Genomic DNA, 22,909 nt, shown 5'->3' with positions numbered 1-22,909 from the left:
GCTGGCGTATTTGAGGCCCCATGACCTATTTCTAACTCCTAACTCACTTGCCCCCATTTTCCCAAGTCCCAGCCACCTGGATATCCTTTCACCGATTTTACATATGTGCCATCATCTCACTGTGTCACTTCCTTGAGCAAGAATTTGTAATTGTGTCAACTGCCCCATGAATTGCAAACTCCAATGCCACATTTTAATGGTCCTCTACTCTGTGCTCCCCACAGGGGCCCAGCTTCCTTTCATACTGATCTTCAGCAGCAATGCACACATCCCTTGGCCAGCCTCTCCACCTATCCCATGCAGGTCATCTGCCCCCCCACCCCTCCCTTGAACCTTCATTGCTGCTGTCCTTGCTCCTAGATCCATCCCCATTTTGCTTTTTATTTTTAAGATTTATTTTTATTTATTTGAGAGAGAGCGTGTGCACATGCAGAGAGGGAGGGGAGAGGGAGAGAGAATCTCAAGCAGACTCTCTGCTGAGCAGAGTCCAACGTGGGGCTTGGTCTCACGACCCTGAGATCATGACCTGAGCCAAAGAAATCAGGAGGTGGATGCTCAACTGAGTGAGCACCCCAGGCACTCCCAGACCGACCCCTGTTTGTCCCACCTATCATCTTTATATCTCCTTTCAAAGTACTTCTCCTATGAAACTCATCCTTACATCTACACAACCCCAGCCATCCTCCTTTCTTCTCAACACTCACTGACTCACACTTGCTCCCCTGCGCACTGCAAATTCTCGGTCATATTCTGTCATATATTGCTCCATAAATGCCTCCTGGGGATTGGTATTATGTCCTCAGCTAGATTTTCATAATTTTAGATTTGCAGACTGTTGCAAAAATAGTACTGGGTTGCCTTGTCCCAGCACCCGGCTTTCCTTTATGTTCAAGTCTTACATAATCATGGGACAATGATCAAAACTAGAAAGTTAAGCTTGGCTAACACTACCAACAAAATCGTGGAATTTATTAGGATTTCACCAGTTTTTCCACAGTCCTTTTTCTGCTCTGGAAGCCAATCTAGGTTTTCACAAGACATGAACACATTCTGTCCCTTTAGTCTCCTCCAATCTGTGCAGTACCTCTATCCTTCCTTATCTTTAAGACCATGACACTTTCGAAGAGTACTTGTCAGTTGGCTGTTTTCTAGAATGTTCGTCAACTTGGGTTGGCTATTTCCTCTTGATGAGAGTGGGATTACACATGAGTGGGAAGAAGAGCACAGCAACAGTGCCTCCTTCTCAGCATTTCCTATGAAGGGCCACACAATGTCAATATGTATTAATGCTAAAACTTGATCAGTCAAGGAGAGTCTGCAAATCTATCGGGATTATCAAGATAGAGTTACATATTTCTTTTTGTAATTACTAAATATTTTAGAGGTAGATACTTTAAAATTCCACAAATATCCTGTTTCTACCTAATCTTTTGCCCACCAACTCTAGCATTCACTGGTGGAACCTTCTTGTGGCATCCATCGCTATGGGTTCTAAATGATGCCTCACCGCTATGGGTTCTAAATGATGCCTCTCATTTATTTACTTATTGGAATTCTTCCATAAGGAGAATTCTTTTGCCCTACTTATTTATTCAATTATTTATGTACTTTGGACTCATGGAGATTTATTTTATTCTTTGGTATCTAATCCACTATTTTTTCATCACACAAGCTGTTCTAACCTCCAGCTAGATTTTATGCTGTGTCAGAGTTGAGATGACCGCGTCTTATACATTTTCCCACGTGTCTAAGACAATGACAGGGACACAGTAGGTGTCTGATTCATTGATTGATTGACTAAGTCGTCATTTGATAAATAATGTTCAAGGCCTTGTTAGGTGCCAGAGTTACTACGACAAATAAAACAATTCCTTCCTTCAAGGGGGTTTGCAGTCTAGTTAACAGAGACTCATGTGTGTATCTACAAGTCCTTGATAAAAGTATTTGGAAGAGTAGAGTGATAGCTCTAAGGGAATACAGTAAATTCTACCTGGAAAAAAGGAGAGTAGGGTGATAGGCAGAAGAAATTTTCTTAAGAAAAACAGTGGTCTGTGCCCTTTTTACTCCATTGCTCTATAAAATAATAAAAATAAGTGGGCATATAAAATATCTAGAGACAAATACTATAACACGGTTAACAGGTAGAGCCTGCCTCTGCATCTTCTAAACTAATTCTTAAAATCAAACCTCAACGGCACGCTTTTTAGGAAGATTTAATGTAGTAAACACAGACTCTTTATATAGTGACTATATGCTTTAGGAAGAAAATTGGAAAGAGCTAAGGTAAAAAAAATCTAAGGAGCCATTTGTCTTAATCCAGTTTCTAAATCCAATTTCATAGTTTTTATGTCTTCACAGGGAATAATGAAGAGCAAATAAGAAGTATCATCAATCAAAGATGGACTCCCCAAGTTTCTGTACTTAATTCAATTTTCTTGTACTGCTCCTACCGTATTTTCCGAACAAAGTTGTTCTTTTCTGCATGTGATAGTTCAGACCTGCAAATATCCTCAGGAATAACAAACAAACAGGGCACATTTTCTGTCACAATTTACACTCGGTAACATTCTTTATCCAAAGCATTTTGAACTCCAAGCAAGCAGAGACACATCTAAAATACAAAAATACCCTGCCATATTGCAAGAGCTGCACACAATAGAGATTTTGTATTTTTAGACAGTTCTTGACACTTAAACCTGTTAATATTTAACTCCTACTATTGTTCTAAATGATGAATAAGCAAATGCTCTCCTGCACACCCAATGTTACATCATGCACTTTGGTTGCAACAGTAAATGCTGCAGAGAGGAATTTTACTTTCCCGGCTTCCTATCACCCTTTCTAATTATTGTCAGTGTGTCCTTTCCATGTTAGGGTGTACACAACAGATGCACATATGTGTTGCGTCTGTGGCTAGCCCCACAAATGCCCACATATTCACGGTGTGCACACAAATATGGCCATATGCATGCAGATTCATCCCCATGTTCATATCCACTTAGAAATCTAGCTTGCTGCACTGCCTGATGGGTCTGTGAATACACACGCAAACGGCATGCAATCCAGTGGATTTCCTTTTGTTACCTTTGGTAGGAGATTAAGATAGAAAGCTTTAAAAAAAAAAAAAAGCCAAGAAGACACTTCATGGCATCTGTGATTAGGAGACAGAAGCCAATGAGACACATGGGCTGCCGCATAAGGGGAAGTTCAGCGCGCCAGCCCACACTTTTTTGTGAGGATTTACTAGATTTACTTCACCTTGCCTACTTGAAGTCTTCATCCTTCAGCATCCTACTTGTCTTCCTCTTGTTCCTAACCCACAGATTCTATCCTGTCTCTACCCAGACCTCCCGAAAGGAGGATTATTAAATGAAACAAGAGAGCATTCTGTTTTGTTAGAGTTATTCAGCACTTACTCAGAGAAAAAAATTATATTATAAATTATATTATTACATATAATATAAATCATATTATAAAATGATGTGGTGTATAGCTCAATAGAGAGTAGACAATTCTGTTACAGAACCCACTGGGAAATTTTTGGAAAAAATCCCATACACACAGAAGAATTTCTGGGCCAGAAAAATGAGGAGCAGAAAAAAAAATAATTCATGAATATTTTTAAATTTTTTCACAGATTTTTCCTGTCCGTGACTGATTCTCCAGGGGTATGATCACAGGTGATCACTGCCCCTGACACCTTCCCATACAAGTAAGCACGGTGCACATTGACAGAAATAGCAGGGAGTGGATATCAGAGTACACGGAACATTGTTTATGCAGTACCTCACTTGATTTTTTTTTAAAAAGATTTTCTTTATTTATTTGAGAGAGAGCGAACACATAAGTGGCAGTAGGGGTAGAGAGAGAAGCAGACAAGCAGGGGGCTTGACGTGGGGCTTGATCCCAGGATGCTAGATCATGATCTGAGCCGAAGGCAGATGCTTAACCAAATGAGCTACCCAGGTGCCCCTCACTTGATCCTGACAACACTCTGTTAGATACAATTATCTCCATTTCGTAGATTACAGAAAAAAAAAATCCCTCATATTTTAAGTGATTTGTCTGTGGTCACAGAGTCAATGAGTTGCACAACTGAAACTCCATATCAGAGTTTCTGATACCAAATATCATTTTTTCCATAACATGAATTTTATTTAATTTTCCTTGAATTCATTCATTTCATTTTTATGGTGGTAGGCTATATAAACTCTGCTTATTGCCTAAAGACTGTATATGCCTCTAAATGAAACTAACCCTTTAAGCCCTGCATTTCTTTTTAAAGTTCTCTCTTTTCTGGTTAAACTAAAATGCCCACATTCCTTAGCACCTGCTTCCTTTTTCCCCAAAACCTCCCTTTTGAGAGATCTGATGTCCTATTATCGAATGATATGATTGTTTGTTGACAAATCTTTGCTTTTTTTAAAGATATTTATTTATTCGTGAGAGACAGAGAGAGAGAGAGAGAAAGAGAGGCAGAGACACAGGTAGAAGGAGAAGCAGACTCCATGCAGGAAGCCCACGTGGGACTCGATCCCAGGATCCCAGAATCACGCCCTGAGCTGAAGGCAGATGCTCAACCGCTGAGCCACCCAGGCATCTCAAATCTTTGCTTTTTAAAAATTATTATTCTTGCACACATTGCTCAGTATTTTTTAATTTTAACCACTGCTACTTCCATGTTCTTTAAATATTTATTATTTACTTCAGAGAGAGAGAGAGAGAGAGATCATGAGCGGGAGGGGCAGAGGGAGATGGAGAGAGGATGTCAAGCGGACTCCATGCTGAACAGGGAGCCTGACGTGGGGCTTGACCCCATGACCCTGAGATCATGACCTGAGCTGAAACCAAGAGTCAGGATGCTTAACCCACTGATCCACCCAGGCGCCGTTCTTATCCTAATAGCTATCACGGGTGGTTACTTCCAGTCCAGAAAAATCTGAAGAGTTCTTCATTTTTATTCAACCACATTTGTCTAGCATGCACATTTCTTGAATTTTCCTTTCTGGTCACTGTTATTACGAAGACCCTTGAATCAAGCAGAAGGGCTGTCGGCTCTTCCTGAGCCATTCAAAAGGTGCTTTGGACGGAACCACTTCTCTGCAGAGTACATTCCGATGTCATAAATACTGAACATGATAGAATCCTACGCGGGAGGCAAAAGGAAAAAGTAGCTCTAAACAGACAGATCTATTTATGTGCCAACACAGCCTGATAATTAGACCACTAGGAAAAAGAGAGAGAGAGAGAGAGAGACTATCCCCAGATGACAGCTTAATGGGACATTGGGCAAGACCCCTCTTCGGCACGTGTGTAGGAGATGCTTCACTGTGGTCAGCCTAGAGCTTCTGGAATGGCAGTCCACACTCTCAACCGCAGGGATGATCAGACTCCGGGCATACCACCCCTCCCTTCCTGCCGCCCAACTCCGCTTTCCTGCTGTTTTAATTGGATTATTTTGGAATCTGCTATTTCTGTCTCGCTCCTTTCCCCAAACTGTCATATAAGTACTGCAGCTTGACTATTACTCAGCTGCCAAATTTCACTCCAGAGACGGCTGTATTTCAGTGGCAAGTGAAGTGATATTCCCTCTGCGCCATCTGAACACTAGCTTAAGGGGTTAAGCATCTGGAGAGGGGTGGGGGGAAGCCTTTAGGCAGGAAACAAGTGTTTTTGTTTTATCCTGTCTTATCATCATTACTGGAGGAGCCGGTCATCAGCTCCACCTGAGCATGAAGGGAGGAACGTAGCAGGAAACACTTGACACATACACTCAAATGCACCAAGAGGGGACATAAAAGCCAACTAGGGCTTTTCCCGGGTTCTTTTCTACAGGGACTACAAAGCCTTATGAGATCTAGAATGTAAGATGATGATCATTTTAAGAAGGGCGGAAGCCTCAGAGAATAATAACCCATTCATGTTACATACATAAAACTTGGAGGCACAGAGTAGGCGGGTACTTTGTTCCAAGCCCCCCTGATCCCCAGGCCGAGGGCTTTCCTCCTGAACTTGAGTTCAGCCATAGACACGCTCTGAGGATCACGTCTCTGCCCGTGGGACCAAAGACAGCCCCAGCTTCTAAAGCATGTGATACAGCATTAAATTTCTCGTTCTGTTTGGTTAACGTTCATTTGTGTTAGATACTCAGGATTTAAAGTTGATCTCTACGAGCAAGAAACCAGAGTGTAAATAGAGGGAGAAGCAGAGTAGAAATAGTAGCAGTAAACAGTGTCGGGCCAGGGAATGTGTAAAGGTTTAAATTCATATAATCCTCGCAGTGACCTGCTGTGCTCACTTGAAAGAACAAAAGAAAGAGAGATAGAGAAGACAGGATCTTTCCGAAAAGAAAAGTGCAAAGACCAAATATAACTACCAGGCCCTAGAAACTACCTTCCCAAATTTTACTAAAACATTTAATGAAAACCTAAATTGGAGGGGGTCTTGAGTTAGGGAGGCACAGAGTCCAAAAGACCTTCATGTTCCCTTCCACCACCAAATACTCCGTCAGAAGCTGTGATTTCTAACATTCTACAATTTAGAAAACATAGCTAAATGCTTCATCTCATTTGATAAACTCTAAGAGGGGAAAAAAAGCATTAATTTGGAAAGTACCACAGGATAGAGACCCTCTCCTATTTCTCCTTCTCTTCATTGCTTACACTAGGACCAGTACAGTCTGCCAACATCAAAAAGAGCATCGGTGTAGCAGAGGACACAGAAGCAAAAAAAAAAAAAAAAAAGAGGACACAGAAGCAATTCAGCATTGCACCTTAGGGGTTCAAAAACAAAATGGCAGGCTTCAGTGTCAACTATTTTCTCATGTGTTTTCCTCCATCAGGTGACACAAGAATCTACTTTATTTTACGAGGTAAAAGAACTGTGTGAATGTCTGCACACCGACACAGTAAATCACATGATTTGTACGGCTTTCAAAGAATAAACTGTTTTACATGGAAGTCTGGTAAATTATTTTAGAAACTCTAATATACTCCAAAATGGTTCTGAAAAGCTATGCCTACATCTAAAACACCATGTACTCTTGAGTCTTTGTGTCTATGCTTTTCATTTTGCCATGAAACACATCATTAAGTGTTTCAAAATAAATACCTTCCCCCAAACTGGCTATGAATTATGGAGGCTTTTTTTTTTTTTTCAGGAACTAGAGTGGAAAACAGAAGAACATATTTATACTGAAAGGTAAGTTTTGAGGAGATCTCTATTTTAAATACCTAATGAATAACAATAGGGTTTTCTTTAGCACAGAAATGTGTGTTGCAATGCCCAGTATATGCACGTGTTGGATGGCTGGCTGGGTTGGATTGGGCAGTGGGATAAGCAACTTAAACTGGACATGTCAAAGACAGAAAAAACATTTAGGTAAAGTATGTGGTAGAGGTTTGAGCCCCAGAAGGAAGCAGTTGACCAGAGAAAGACAAAATAAAGAAAAAGGAACCCACCAATCCAAAGCCAGGAATGCAGCCTTTACCAAACCCATGCTGAAAGCCAAAGAAGACAAAAGAAATCTTTGAGTGTATTTTATTATTTCACGAATAGATGGGAAGAAGGTAAGAAGAACCATAATCCCACAAACAAGCAGAGTGTGGAATGGCACCAAAAACTGGAGAGGCCAAGTTGTGACAACCAGAGACTACTTTGATCTGGAACTTATACCCATTTAAAGTTAACCAAGTGAAGTTAATTATGCTTATGCACAAAAGGTAGACATAATTATATACTTAATCTCCCCCAGTAATATGAACGAACGTGGATAAAGAAAAGGGATGCAGTTAATCAAAATTAGGATAAGCTAAAGAGGTCCTGGTGAAGCAATCACCCCCATTCTTCTTTGGGTGGCAGCTGAACAAAGAAAGTACCACCATCTACCATGCGCCACCCACTCTTCTATCTAGCACGTTAATATTGTCCCAGACTACAACATATTCATTTCACAATTGCTTAAAATATGGCTTGCCAATAGCAGGCGCTATTTAGATCACCTATGTGGAGATGAATAGCCGCCAGAATGTTTCTGGCCTTGACCATGTGCCTCCAAGCAGAGTTCCACACTTGTCCTCTCTCTTCACTTTCTACTCCATTCCCGATCCCATCCTGCTATCAGTAAGCACACCTCACTGCCAATTGCCAACTGTTCTCTGGTTCTTTCTGCCTTTCAAATCAATGGGTCTTTCTCCATTGGTTTCTCACATTTCAGATGCATTCTCTGCCTCCTTTTAGAATGGCCCAGAATGGGGCGCCTGGGTGGCTCCATGGTTAGCATCTGCCTTTGGCTCCAGGTATGATTCCGTGTTCCTGGGATCGAGTCCTGCCTAGGGTTCCCTGCAGGGAGCCTGCTTCTCCCTCTGCCTATGTGTCTGCCTGTTTCTCATGAATAAATAAAATTTTAAAACAACAACAAAGAAGGCCCCAGAGTCCAGCTTCATGTTCCTCCAAACTAAGGCATGATGCTCTCAACTGTATCTCCCTTTGAAATGTGAACTCCATTAGGGCATTTCCATTCCAAATCTCTAAAGCCAGAACCGTACTAGTACATAGTAGCCCCCAAAAGAGGTATTTGCTGAATGAATAAATGGGTAATACAGAGCTGAATGGAGTTAGAATTTAAAGGCATGGTCTCAGCTTCTTATGATTCAAAAGCCATGCTTTCCCTTTGCACCAGCAGAGTCCCAATCACCCCACAGGCCCCGCGGGACTCTATGAATTGAGTTTTCAACAGTGGTTTTGGCCTGGTCTTACAGACAGGTTTCCTACATGATTGCAAAACTGGTTTGCTTATAGAGACAATCAAAACGTGCTGGACCACAGGTGTGAGGCCACAGCAAAGTTACATATGGTTAAATATTCCCCCACTCTTCTGCCTCCCTAGAGACACTCATTCTGGTAAGCCCTGGATAATCAACACGCCTGCATTTCTGCACACCAGCCAGTGATTTGCAGCAAGAGAACTGTTTCTTCCTCTCTGTTTGAGTTCCTATTGATTCTGTAGTTTAGGAGGAGTCCAAGTGCTATCCAAATACCAAATGTTCCATATGGTACTGTTATTACCGTTCTCACTACCATGACGTCCAGCCTTCCTACCTACACTCGTGAGGTGCCTCACTGGAGTCTGGCAGGACATTATGAACTCTTTTCCTGACCTCTATTTGCCAACACATTTGCTTTCCTCTCTCCCTTTATGAACTTACTAATTTTATCAAAATAACACATGCATGTGTATAAATATGAGTTTCATTTTCTTACTCGCTCTTCCAATCATGTATAGGGGAATAATTTATGAGCCATTACAGAGGATTTCTTAAGCTAAACTGTCTTAATTAGGAATTCAGATGTTTTTCCTTTTATTGAAAAATATAGAGCTGTTCAAATTAGACTGTAAATGTGGGCCAAAACAAATGCGTGGCGACAGACACAAGGGTTGCAGAGTAGCCAGTGAAAGGTATTAGCCGAAGCCTGTCAAGTTGCCTTGTGTTTGTCTCCTTGGATGCCAAATAATCCTTTGCCTCTTTTGCCTTCTATTTTTCAACTGTCTGATGTAGCTAAAGGATTGAGGAACCTCACAATCCTACAGGTTTCCCTTCTGTGTTTATGTGGGATGAAGCATATGTTTCCTAAGAGCTGGGGGGTGGGGGTCTCTCACTCTACCTTCTCATTCATTTAATTAGGGGAAGGAAGCTTATTTATAATGGGGGAAGAGATGAGGCTGGTAGCTCATGCACAGAGCCAGACAGAGACTCTCCATGTGCAGCTCAAAGAGGCCAGCAAGCTTGCCTGACCTGAGGTGCTCACTGGAGCACAGGAGCAAGGCAGCCTGCGCTCACACAGTGACAGATGTCACGGCTCTGTGGTGAGCGGGTCTCTCTGACTTGCAGGACTGCAATGACTTCATTAATTCAAACTAAAGCCATTCAGAAATATATTACATTTTGGGGAGATACCAGAGAAGCATGAAAAGAAATTGGGAAAAGAAAAAATAATTTTCAACATTTCATATATATTTTGTTGCAACAACACCCTATGAGATAGGTACTATTATTATCTAAATTTTATAATCTTAGACACTCAAGATGTAAAGTAACTTGCCCAACGTCACACCCCAAGAAAACAGCGAAGCTGGAATTTGAATCCAAGCAGTCCGGAGTCTGCAGTCTTGTCTACAGTGATCTACAGGCTCTGAATCATATGGAGCTACCATAATTATATTGAATCATGCTCCCAATGTCAGATGGGCACATATATGCATAGATATATACACATAGATATGCTTTAATTTCAGTATAATTTCAGATCCATGTTTAATGTGAGCCATCTATTAAATACTTTTATTCTTATTAAGAAATGAAAAACTGTGTTTTCCATTGCAAAGTATTGCTATCCAGTGATATCATGATTCAATACCTGGCTGAAAAAAAGGGGGAAAACCTAAAACTCCCTAGGACCCCTTCCCTTATTGATTTAAGTATTATTTTTCAAATGTCAAAAACTAGTAAGTTTTAAGCATGCTACTGTCTATTAGAGGAAAGCTCTTTAAAATAGTATGATTTATAAATTTACAAGTAAATCGCTCCCTGCAAAAAAATAACACATAGGATACCATTTCTTATAATCGATTGGCAGAACTCTGTTTTCAAAATTCCTCAGCACTGGCAAAACTGTATGGAGACAGGTACTCTCATATACTGTGCCTCTGGAAATATAAACTGGTATGACTTTATTGGAAAGTCATTTGGCAAGAGGAAGTATCAGAAAGTCTTAATCCTTGAAAACTTTTAAACTCTCCAATTTACAGGTAAGGGATAAGTATCCCAAGGAAATCACTAGTAATGGCAACTAATATTAAGCTATAAGAAAATATTCATGGTAGCATAAAAGCCAAAAAATTAGAAATACCTTAATGTCCAACAGAGGGGATCAATTAATATATTTTAGGATATGCATTCAATGCTCTACTACATATAATCATTAAAAATCATGCTGTAGATATATATCTGCTGGTATGAAAAGAAGGTCATTATTACATTTTTAAGAGGAACAAAAAAGTGAGGTAATAGTATATAGTGTATTGTTTCCTACTACCAGGTGATGGTAGTCTCTCTAGCTGAATTTCTTTCTTTTTTTTTAATAATTTTTTTTAAATTTTTATTTATTTACGATAGTCACAGAGAGAGAGAGAGAGAGAGAGAGAGGCAGAGACACAGGAAGAGGGAGAAGCAGGTTCCATGCACCAGGAGCCTGATGTGGGATTCAATCCCGGGTCTCCAGGATCGCGCCCTGGGCCAAAGGCAGGCGCTAAACCACTGCGCCACCCAGGGATCCCTCTAGCTGAATTTCTGAACACCATCATTGGAATTATCTTTCTTATCAGTGCCTTATCATCCATCCTAATCAGTGATCTCAAAATAATTAGAAGCTATTTTCTTTCCCACAAAAAAAATTCAAGGGCTCTATTTTTACAGTACAGAGAAAGAATAAATAGCTGGAGACTATGCGAACCTATAGATGTGTGTTTATGTCGTGGGTCTGCGTGTGTGTGAGAATAGATACAGATACATCCCCATAACTACCTTGGGAATGTTACACTAAATGAGAGTTATTTTTGGTTAAAGATTTTGGAGATATTTACCTGTACCATGTGCTTTCATCACAATGGAGAAACATAAGCAGTCAGTTCCTTCCCAGCGGATCTTTCCACACAGATTTTGCTTGAGTAGAAGGGGTGGCAGTAGAGAAACTCAATGTAAAATGCCTAGACCTGTAATTATAAAAACAATTTCCCACTGAGTTAGGCAGCTTTCTGTGCCCTTCATTCACATTAGCTGAAGTCACGGAAAAGAGAAACATACTTGCATAATCTCTCTCTCATAGGCACGAGCATGCGCACACACGCACACACACACACACACACACACACACACACACACACACAAAATTCTTATGGCAGATGTCAAAACCTCAGCAAGCAGACCCATAGCAGGCCCTCATCTCCACAGTGAGTGGGGTTCTGGCCAGAGTTCATACCTCATCCCATCCTAACCTCAGGGATGTTACCATCAAGATGATGTCATCATCATCAAGATGATGTCGTTCCTTCCCATCCTTTCCTAATGATTCCAAAACTTCAGAGAAAAAAAAAAAAGAGTTCTCCCCCAGAAAATGTCTGAAATATTAGTGAATATGATGGTCTCTGAAGATTCCTTCCAGCCACAGAGTTAAACAAATTCAGTACCTGTTTTTACCATAACAGCCTGGCTTCCAGTTTTGCAACTATACATGCCTCTCTGTTGATGACTCAGGTACAGCCCGGTATTGGGGATAAAATTCAAAGTTATCACTAACAGTTACCAAACACTTACTACGTTCTTAGCTTTATGCATGTTACCCCCACTGTACTGCACTCTGCAAAGTAGCTAGCAATCATTATTATCTCTGCTATTGACAAGAAATCAGAGAATTTGGATAGCTAGCAGATGTTAAAGCCAGGATTTAAGCCAATATTGCTCACAGAGGCCATGCTGATAATTTTAGTACTGTACCATCTCTCCAAAATTGACCTTGCTATCAAAACGCCTGTATTCATTAAATATCAAATTGACATCATCTTATTTTTCCCCAGAATTTATATGTTATGTAGGTCTTAGCATTACTAACTCTTTTTGGATGTGGCTATCCTTTGATTTTAATTCTCAAGCTTGGGATGCCTGGGTGGCTCAGTGGTTGAGTGTCTGCCTTTGCCTCAGGTCGTGATCACGGGATCCTGGGATGAAGTCCCACATCAGGCTCCCCACAGGGAGCCTGCTTCTCCCTCTGCCTATGCCTCTGCCTCTCTCATGAATAAATAAATAAAAAATATTAAAAAACACAATTCCCAAGCTAAATTGAACTCAACATGTTCCTATTTCAATCAAGAGTAAATTCATAGTTATTTCAGTCAATTAAAAATGCCAACTAATCCCAAATCCAGATGCCAAACCACAAAGGAAAAACCTAAAATCCAAGTCCTCTCTAAATGGTTACATTTTATTGGAAAGAAAACAGATTAACAAAATCTGAAGCCATATGTGAATCCCTAATTTAAGACGTGGAAGTCAAGAAAGGAATTTCTCTATATTATAATGTCTATGGTTTTAAAAAATACTTAAACATATCTACCTATTTACAAATTCTATATAATACAGGTTTTAGAATCACTGCAACACAGAATAGGTGTAAGCATATCAAGGAACCAGTGAAGTTATTTATGGGTCACACACTAATTTCCCTTTTGGACATGTGTGTATGTGTGTGTGTGTGCATTTATTTGCACTATTCTGGTTGTATCTCTGTGTTTTCATGCATGCCACTTTCTTTGATTAGCATGCCTTTTTCTACTTGCCAACTAGAAAATGCCTATTCATTCCTCAAGGCCAACCTCAAACCTCAATTCCTTATGATATCCACTCCCCCCAATCTGGTGTTTTCTGGAAATCCAAGCAGTGGATTCTGCTCTCTCCTGTTTTCCTAGCTCAGCAATGGGTGCCAACATCACCCTGACATCTTCCTCTCCCTAATGATGCCCCACACCCACCCAGCCAGTCATGAATTCTACCAACAGCACACCACCCTCTACCTCTCCCCTACACCACCCCCCTGCTCTAGGCCTCCAACTAGCACGACTCATCCAGACTACTACAAGGACCTCCCAAATGGTCTCCCTGTTTCTACTCCTGTCACCCTACAGTCCATCCTCAGCTCCTACTTATGGTAATGCAATGGTTTTCCATCAAGCTAGGTTCTTAATGTGGCCTCCAGGGTCCAGTATGGTCCAGTCCTTGTGCTCTTTTTTCCAGCCTGCACTCTAGCTTTTCCAGTTCACTTTTAATTCCTAAAAAGCACTTTGCTCTCCTAGGCCTCAGGACCTTTGCATGTGATCTCCTCGTCATTAAGACTTCTCCCCAAATCACCCACCTTCTTCAAATGACATGATATTCTTTTCTCCTTCAGATCTCAGATCAGAGTCCTCTTCTCTCCGGGGGAGCCCATCCTGCTCTCCGGGGGAGCCCATCCTGATCTCCATGGCCAGGTCACTACCTCCTACTCCATGCTTTGATGGAAGCACTTTCCCTTTTTATACTAGACACCTTTATAATTTTACCTTTTTTTTTTTCGCTAGATTTGTTGATTAATGTTTATTTCTCCTACTAATTAGTAAGCTCCAGGAAAGCAAAACTGCGTATGTTCTTGTCCACCCTTTTAGCCTCAATATTCAACACATGCTTGGCACATGATAGACACTCTGTGGAAATCTGCTGAATGAATAAATGAGAAAAGGAAGGAGAGAAGGAAGGAAGACCATCCCTTATCATAATTTAATTAGCATTTGCTGAATTAATTTGTTGATAGCTTTTCAACACACAGAATATAAGGTCTGTATTCCTTTGGACAGCAGGTGAGGCTCCTTGAGATCTGCCCCTAGGCAGCTGTGTCACTGCTCTAGCTGCCCTGGATGCTCAGCATCTCTGAAACCCTGTGGCTTCCTTTTTTTTTTTTTTTTTTAAAGATTTTATTTATTTATTCATGAGAGACAGAGGCAGAAATACCGGCAGAGGGAGAAGAAGCAGGCTCCTTGCAGGGAGCTTGTTGTGGGACTCGATCTCAGGACCCCGGGATCACGCCCTGAGCCGAAGGCAGACGCTCAACCCCTGAGCCACCCAGGCGCTCCTTCCTGTGGCTTCCTGATCTGACCAACCCTGCCTCGCCCGCCCTTGCTTATCTCCACCCGCTAGTCTACTCTGTCCTCTCTACACATCATCTTTTCAAACTCCTTCTTCAAGTCTCAGATATAGGACTCATTTCTGTAAAGACCTCTCTAATACTTCCTAGGAAGCTGGTGCCCTCTTTCCCCATTTTTCTACAACATCCAGTACTTTCCCTATTAAAGCAATTATCATGTTTTCTTGTACTTTTATCTTACATTTTGTCTTAAATGTAAGTCCCTTAAAGGCAAAGGACTGTACTATCTCCAGAGTTTAGCACAGCAGCCTATAACACATAGTCTACAATTCAATATTTGTTCAATGAACAAAAGAACATATATATACATGTATATACACACGCATATACACGTGTGTACTTGCATATATAGACACACATATCTATTATACATATAAATTTCATATGTTCAAAGTTTCAGTTGAATATTTAAGTGTTATTAACATAGTATATTTTAATTATTATTATTTAATTATATATAATGGTTATAAATCCATCTGTAAAGTGGGCATAAGAACACCTCCTTTAACTGTGCACTTGGGGAAATTAAATAATATAAATAAAATATTTAGCACAGAGCTCAGCATTTTAGAAGCACTGCATAAATATTAACTGCATAATCATTATCACTATCAACATTGTCATTAGGGCAACCGAGTTGAATTTATAATCCATGCTCCAAATTTAATAGTTTTATTGGCCAACGTTTTTTCCTATTAAAACATTAATTAGCATTACCCTCTCTGTTAAGCCATAAAAATGGCTGAAGTTTACACCTAGCAAAATAGGAATAAAGAAGAGCCTTACTCACTATAGCTAAAGGACAAATTATTTCAGTAATCTGTCATATATGTGTAGAGGTACGAAAGCATCAACAGAAAAGAAGCATTTCTATATAAAAATTATCTATAAAATCTAAATGATTGAAACAACAAATATTATCATTCCAATGCTATAAACATTTAGCTGAGATAATTAGGAATTCTTACAATAAATTATTTCTTTCACTAAAAAAACAAGATAGAAATACATATTCGTCCCTTTTAATCACTGGACAGAGTAATGTGACTTGATAAATACGTATCACATATTTGCCTTAATGAATATGCCATAAGATGCTTGAATTAACAGCAAACACATTTCATGTGTCATCTATTAGATGCCATTCTGATTTTGAATTGCTGAAATTTAAGGAAATAGACTATGCAAGACGGAAAAACAGGCAAGGTAACTTTGCAACAGTTTTTTGGAAAAAAAAAAATACCGTGACAATGAACTGTTTACTACAATTGCTACCAGTACACGCTTGAGCAGAATGAACTGGTAATAATTTATCCTTTACAAAGCAAACTTATAAGTTGGCCCTTTACTGCTCTTTCTCTTGCATACTGGCCAAATGTGCATAATGAATACTAAAGTATTTTGTACACTGTAAAGTGCTGAAATATAACATACTAGCATCATTGCATTTTATGATTTCTATTCTCAGTTTACCTTTAGCTCTGTAACACATGAAAACAAGTCAGGGGCACTTGGGTGGCTCAGGGATTGAGCGTCTGCCTTTGGCTCAGGTCATGATCCCAGGGTCCTGGGATCGAGCCCCACATCAGGTTCCCTGCAGGGAGCCTGCTTCTCCCTCTGCCTATGTGTCTGCCTCTTTCTCGCTCTGTCTCTCATGAATAAATAAACAAATAAAATCTTTAATTAAAAAAGCAAGTCAGATTTCTAATTGAGGTTCACCCATCTTCTGAAACGTAGCAGAGTTACAGAGGGAAAATACAAAAATGCTTAATTCTTAACTTCTGTTTTACTGCTAGAATATTAAACTAGTTTTAGAGTTCTAATTCTATTCATCGGCCACAAGCACTGAGCACTTTAACATGGTGCAAACAGGTTGTTCTCTGGAACATAACTGAGACAGAAAGGTAGAACAAATTGAGCAAAAAAAAAAAAAAAAAGAAAGTCTCAATTTACTTAGATCAGTGTTATCTGAATTTACTATTAATTTCATTCTTATGATGCTTGTGTTCGTGTCATAAAATCCTGTGAAATCTTAGGAACTTATGAGGCAAAATGCCTCCTTCCTTATGCTGGTGCACCACCAGTTGGGGATGTCCTTCTCACTCATTCAGATGTTACTCTTGCTTTAAGATTGAGCTCAGATATCACTTCCCCTGTGACATGTTCCCACACAGACCCTATCTGTCCTGCAATGTAATGCTCCCCTCTCTCGACTGGGAGCCCCCGAGAGTCACTGACCATCTCTCTGCATTTGCCCTAACAGCCTACACAGTTCCTGGCACATAAAATATTCTCAGTAGACACCGGCTCGATGCATCAATGAATACACCCACTTTGATACTCTCAACCCTGTGGCAAAAATGCCACTAATTGTGATCTAAAGTTAAAGGTTAGAGTAAAAAAATTTTTTTTCCACTTTTTAGTGAAATGAAACTCTTAGCATTTTCACTTCCAGATGCATTGACATTACATAAATGATGTTGAGACTATTTTAGAAAACAGCCATGCTGCACATTTTCCTGTCTGAGAATTAGTCTGAAAAATACCACGCTGCACAGGGGCCTCCGGGGGTTCTCATGACCCACGTTCAGTGGGGTATTGATTGCACACACTCATTTAATGGAAATCGAGAGTCAAGCTCCACCTCCGCAAACCAGATTGTCACACCTTTTTCTAGTTCAGCTGCTTAAGAATAAGCTGCTGATTCTCTGGAGACGGCTGCCCTCCCCTCGGGCCGGCAGGCACTTCAGGGGTGATGCATCCCCGCAGCGGACAGCTCTGGTCCCCAAGCACACCACCAGCGCCCGCGTACATCTTCCACTTTTATTGTAATCCTTCCTCCCACATGGACCAGTTTCTCATATATCCGCTGTTAATTCCGCAAGACTGAACCTTTGAGCTGGTGACACTTTGCCTGGCTGTGTAACAGATGACATCATCACACACATGCCAAATCCTACCTCACTCGAAAGGCCATATTTTGCTCGGGAAAGAACAGTGGGCAGCAAAAGAGCAAGTTTCTCGTAATAACCTATCCAAGCTGACTGTCCACATTTGGAACCATTCGTCACTGTTGGGGGCAATAAATATGGATTTTCCAAGAGGTCACCAAGCCTTACTTGTTGGGTCCCCTTTCCTCCTTGCCCTGAGATTTTTCTAGGCATTCGCTGGAAGGGGAGAGTCTTCCCTTCCATCTGTGTCTTCCATCTCATTCCACATAGGGAATGAGATAGAAGACAGCATCATCCTATACCCCTCGGCCACCCAAACGACCCCAGGGATTTCACTGCCAGACCGCACCTTCCTTTTTTTTTTTAAAGATTTTATTTATTTATTCCTGAGAGACACACAGAGAGAGGCAGAGACACAGGCAGAGGGAGAAGCAGGCTCCCTGCAGGGAGCCCGATGTGGGACTCGATCCCGGGACTCCAGGATTACGACCTGAGCTGAAGGCAGCCGCTCAACCACTGAGCCACCCAGGTGTCCCCAGGCCACACCTTCCAACCACTCCTGTGTGATATCAAGACCTTGGGAACTTTACTTTGAAATGGGTAGAATGTGGAAGTAACAAGAGAAAATTCTGGGTTACCTTATTGTACCTTGAAAATACTTGTACTTTTAAAATGTAACAGATCACATGGGGACTATAGTTAACACTGCTCTATAATATATATGAAGGTGGTTAAGAGAGTAAAACTCTGAGGTCTCTTCCCAGGTAAAAAAAAATGTATATATTTTTTTCTTTTTTTAATTTTTAAAATTATATCATTAGGAGATGATGGATGTTAACTAAACTTATGGTGATCATCTCATGATTACATAAGTCAAACCATTATGCTATAACTTCTAAACTTATATAAGTGCTATATGTCAATTATATCTCATAAAAATGGGAAAAATTTCAACCCAAAAGATATATATTTGTGTTAAGCACAATTTGAAACCTACAAAAGAATGCATGCAATATGTATATCATCTATGAAGCTGGGCAGCCTGGGCGGCCCAGCGGTTTAGTGCCGCCTTCAGCTCAGGGCGTGATCCTGGAGACCCGGGATCAAGTCCCACGTCAGGCTCCCTGCATGGAGCCTGCTTCTCCCTCAGCCTGTGTCTCTGCCTCTCTCTCTCTGTCTCATGAAAAAATAAATAAAATCTTAAAAAATATATCTATGAAGCATATAATCTATGAGCAACAACAGAATGCTCATGAATCTACCATCTTATTTAAGATATTACTAGTATTGCTGCTATTTCCCCAAGCTCGTCCCCTGCCACTTCTCCAGAGGTGACCACAACCCTGAATTTTCTATATATCTTTCCATAAAATATACAATTTAATTTTGCATTCTATAAACCGTTCTACCATATTGCATATAGTCTTCTGTGGCTATTTTCTTTCATACAAGGCTAGTTCTAATATTTAACTATGTTGTTGCAAATACCTGTTCTTTATTCATTTTTACTCCTGTATAATATTCCCTTATTTGAATTTTTCAATATTCTGCTTCTGATAGATTTAAGAAGCTTTTAGTTTCTAGTGTTATTTTTAATTTTTTTTCCTATTAGAAACAATGCAAGTTTCCATTAGAAACAATACACAGGGGATCCCTGGGTGGTGCAGCAGCTTAGCGCCTGCCTTTGGCCCAGGGCGCGATCCTGGAGACCCGGGATCGAGTCCCACATCAGGCTCCCGGTGCATGGAGCCTGCTTCTCCCTCTGCCTGTGTCTCTGCCTCTCTCTCTCTCTCTCTCTCTCTCTCTCTCTCTGTGACTATCATAAAAAAAAAAAATAAAAAATACACAGAAGCCAAGTTTCTCTGGGGTACTGCCTACGAATGGACTAGCTGGATCACAAGGTACGTGAACACGCGGTCTTCCACAACACTGCTGACCTATTTGTAAAATGGCTCTGCCAATCTACACTCCTATCAGCAGTGCACATCATCAAGAAGGAGATCTATTTAATCTAATGCTGGGTGGGTTTGTTTTTTTTTGCATTATAGGCCCAAGTTATGAATATATTCAGAAAGAAATAAACATCTTAGACCTCACTAACTGTAACAAATGAGAGCTACTTCCTAGGATAGGTTTATTTCTCCACCTTCAAATGTGGCACTAACCAATAACTTAGACTGGATGAGGATAAATAATCTAAAGTTCCCCCTTGCTTTTTATTTCCCAATCGTTTAATTCTTAAGCATGGTGGCTGCTAAAGATGTCATAGAATGCTCTAGAATATGTTAGGTTCCAAAGACCAAAACTGCCCACCTGGAACATGCATGTAGGAACCTCAAATACACAAAACTATGGCAAATTGAGAGAATTCTTTATTTCCTTCAATATTAGACAGAAACAGAACAGATAACCAAAAGAGAGGAAGAAGAGCCTTATTAGCTTTTAGTTTAGAATAGCAACATTTTTAAAACCTTTGTAATTAGATTTTGACAGGTGTTGGGTTAGAAGGAGAGGTTTCTTCCCCCTTTAAAAAGACCGAGCTCAGAGCTTGAGGCTACTGACCTTTGGTCCTGGCTCAGAGCCTGAATGCCACACCCAGCCAGTTCTATATCTTTCTCTCCTGGGAGCAACAGACCCAGCTGGGTCTGAGTGTAGAATAAGCAAATAAAGGGCATGAAGAGAAGCAAAAACAGACAATGAACAGAACCTCTTATTGCTGGAACAGACACAAGAGGCAGGACGACTCCAGAGCAGACACTGATGTGAATCATGAGGGGAACTAGTCTATTTTCTACAACTAACACGAACGGAGGTACGTGAAATATAGTCAGCTTTTGGCAAATATTGTCATCAATAGTTTTGATTTTCTTCCCCACAGCATCCGTTATGGGTAGTAACCACTATCTGATTTTTAAGTAATCCTGACCATGTTTCTGCATTCTTTCTCCATTCTGGTCTCTTTCTTACTAGTTAACCCCAATAAGCAAGGAAATGTCTGAGAGGCAGGCAGCATGGGGGGGGGGGGGAGGAAAATCAGAGGCCTTCAACTATAAATGGAAGTCCCTGAAACATTAGATGTGATAAAAAGTAAAGCAAACAACCAGATGTTATTAGGGCCTGTTAAGTCACCTATTAGAGTGGTTCCTTTGTTTTTTTGGTTTTTTGTTTTTTTGTTTTTTGTTTTTTTTTTGCATCTACAGTGACGTCTTCTGCTTCTTATATTCTCTCACTGTTTAATTAAGTAGGGCCAAGGGGCCTTATATTAACCACACTGGTGGTGCCTTCACTTTCTAAGCCAGTAAGCTGGAGCCTAGCCAGGCAGCGTAAAAAAGAGCGAGCCTTTCCTTCCTGGTCAGGAAAGCTCTCTGACTCCCATTTATTTTCTGCTGAAAATGAACAAAGCAATCCTATTTTAGTATTTAGTATCTGGTGCTGGATGGCCGCAAAGATGACGGGTTAAAAAGATGTGTCAGCAACCTCAGGTGAAACTCCCAGATTATGAGATAACCTTCAACATGGGCAAGAATGTTAAAATTACATTATATTTTTTCATTTTTCTTTTTAAGTCATCTCTACACCCAGTGTGGGGCTCCAAATTCACAACTCCGAGATCGAGTTGCACACTCTACTGATTGAGCCCCTCAGGGGCCCTTAAAAATCACATTTTAGGGACGCCTGGGTGGCTCAGTGGTTGAGCCTTTGGCGCAGGTCGTGATCCTGGGGTCCAGGGATCCATCCCCACGTTGGGGCTGAGCCTGCTTCTCCTTCTACCTGTGTCTCTGCCTCTCTGTCTCTCATAAATAAACTAAATCTTTAAAAAAAAGATCACATTTTATTTATTTAAAAATCTTATTTATTTACTCATGAGAGACACCGAGAGAGAGGCAGAGACACAGGCAGAGGGAGAAGCAGGCCCTGTGCTGGCAGCCAGACGCTGGACTCCATCCCAGGACCCCAGGATCACACCCTGGGCGGAAGGCGGCGCTAAACCGCTGAGCCACCCACCCGGGCTGCCCTAAAAAAAAAAAAAAAAAAAAAAAAAAAAATCACATCTGTAAAGGATCCCTTGGTAACACCGTTATGTAAAGATGCTATGAAAACACAATCATTTCCCACAACTACAAAAACCTCTGATTTAAAATGACTCTGTATTCCGATGTGATGTCACAACTGTGCCTGGCTTTTTATCTCACGACTAGAATACCTTTTCGGGAGAATTACTGCACGCTGCGGTTAAGTGCTTAATGACGGGCTAATCAGTCCTCCTCCCAAGCCCTTAAACTCCGCAGGGAAATGAGGTCAGAGCCCACTTCCATGCCTACAGCAGCAGATGGAGGAGGTTGCCGCAGCGGCACAGAGGAGCCCCTTTCCCGAGGGGAAGCCCGTAGGACGGAGGACCCACCTCCAGCACGGGCTAGGCCCTTCGCGGCCAGGCACCGGGCACTAAAAAGCGAAACATTTTTTTAAAGAAAAGCTTGCAAAGGAGCAGTGTGCCAGGCAGCGGGACCACCCAGCCACGCGTTCCTCGAGGCTCCTCCTCCCCGGGCCTCGCGGCCACGCCCCCGCCCCCTGATTGGCTGCCCGCGCCGAGGGGGCGGGGCCTGGCCGCGGCTGCTCCGCCTCGCCCCTCCCGCCCCCCGCGCGTCCCGGAGCCCGCGGGGGAGCCCGCCTGCCAGTGGCTCCGTCCAGCTCCTCTTTCTCCAACAGGCACGGCGAGCAAATGAGAGGTTACGAACACCTCCGGTGGAAGGAGGCTCTGTAAGGGACCTTCGTCAGCAGCCAGTGTCCCAGAGAGTGTAGGACGGATGTGCGCACCCCCGCCCCGCAGCCCTGCTGGGCGTGCAAGGACCGCACCTTCTGCTGGTCACAATTATGGCAGCAGGGCAGGAAAAGGTTTCGTCGGGAAGGAGGCTCTCGTGTTGTGTTTATCCCCTCATAAACATAAAACTATTCCCAACATAAGGGAAAGTATATTCCTAAATGCAGTGCTGCCAAACCCACGGTGAGAGACAAGGCTGTTAGTAAAACCTCTGTGCTCCCCACCCTGATTCAAGTTTTAGTAGGAAGCCAGGAAGGCACACATCTCTGGCCAGCACAGCAGAGAGAAGCAGCTGAGTTCTCCACAGTGCTGGAAACAGAAGCAAGTAGGCCAGGATTAAGTAAAAGCAGTG

The 22,909-nt window shown here is 41.5% G+C and overlaps 1 protein-coding gene across 5 annotated transcripts in view; it reads right to left on the bottom strand.

Annotated features, from left to right (window-relative positions):
* The window catches only part of ATXN1 (ataxin 1), a 402,302-nt gene that overhangs the window by 232,197 nt on the left and 147,196 nt on the right, over window positions 1–22,909 (bottom strand). For all 5 annotated transcript variants that reach the window (XM_055321812.1, XM_055321809.1, XM_055321814.1 and 2 more), the window contains one exon: window positions 11,642–11,770. The gene's annotated coding sequence lies outside the window, so the exon portion shown is untranslated. The remainder of the gene's footprint in view (window positions 1–11,641; window positions 11,771–22,909) is intronic.

The sequence above is a fragment of the Nyctereutes procyonoides genome, unplaced genomic scaffold (genome assembly GCF_905146905.1).
Source record: "Nyctereutes procyonoides isolate TBG_1078 unplaced genomic scaffold, NYPRO_anot_genome, whole genome shotgun sequence".
NCBI lineage: Eukaryota > Metazoa > Chordata > Mammalia > Carnivora > Canidae > Nyctereutes > Nyctereutes procyonoides.
This window is presented reverse-complemented; position numbering and strand designations above follow the sequence as displayed.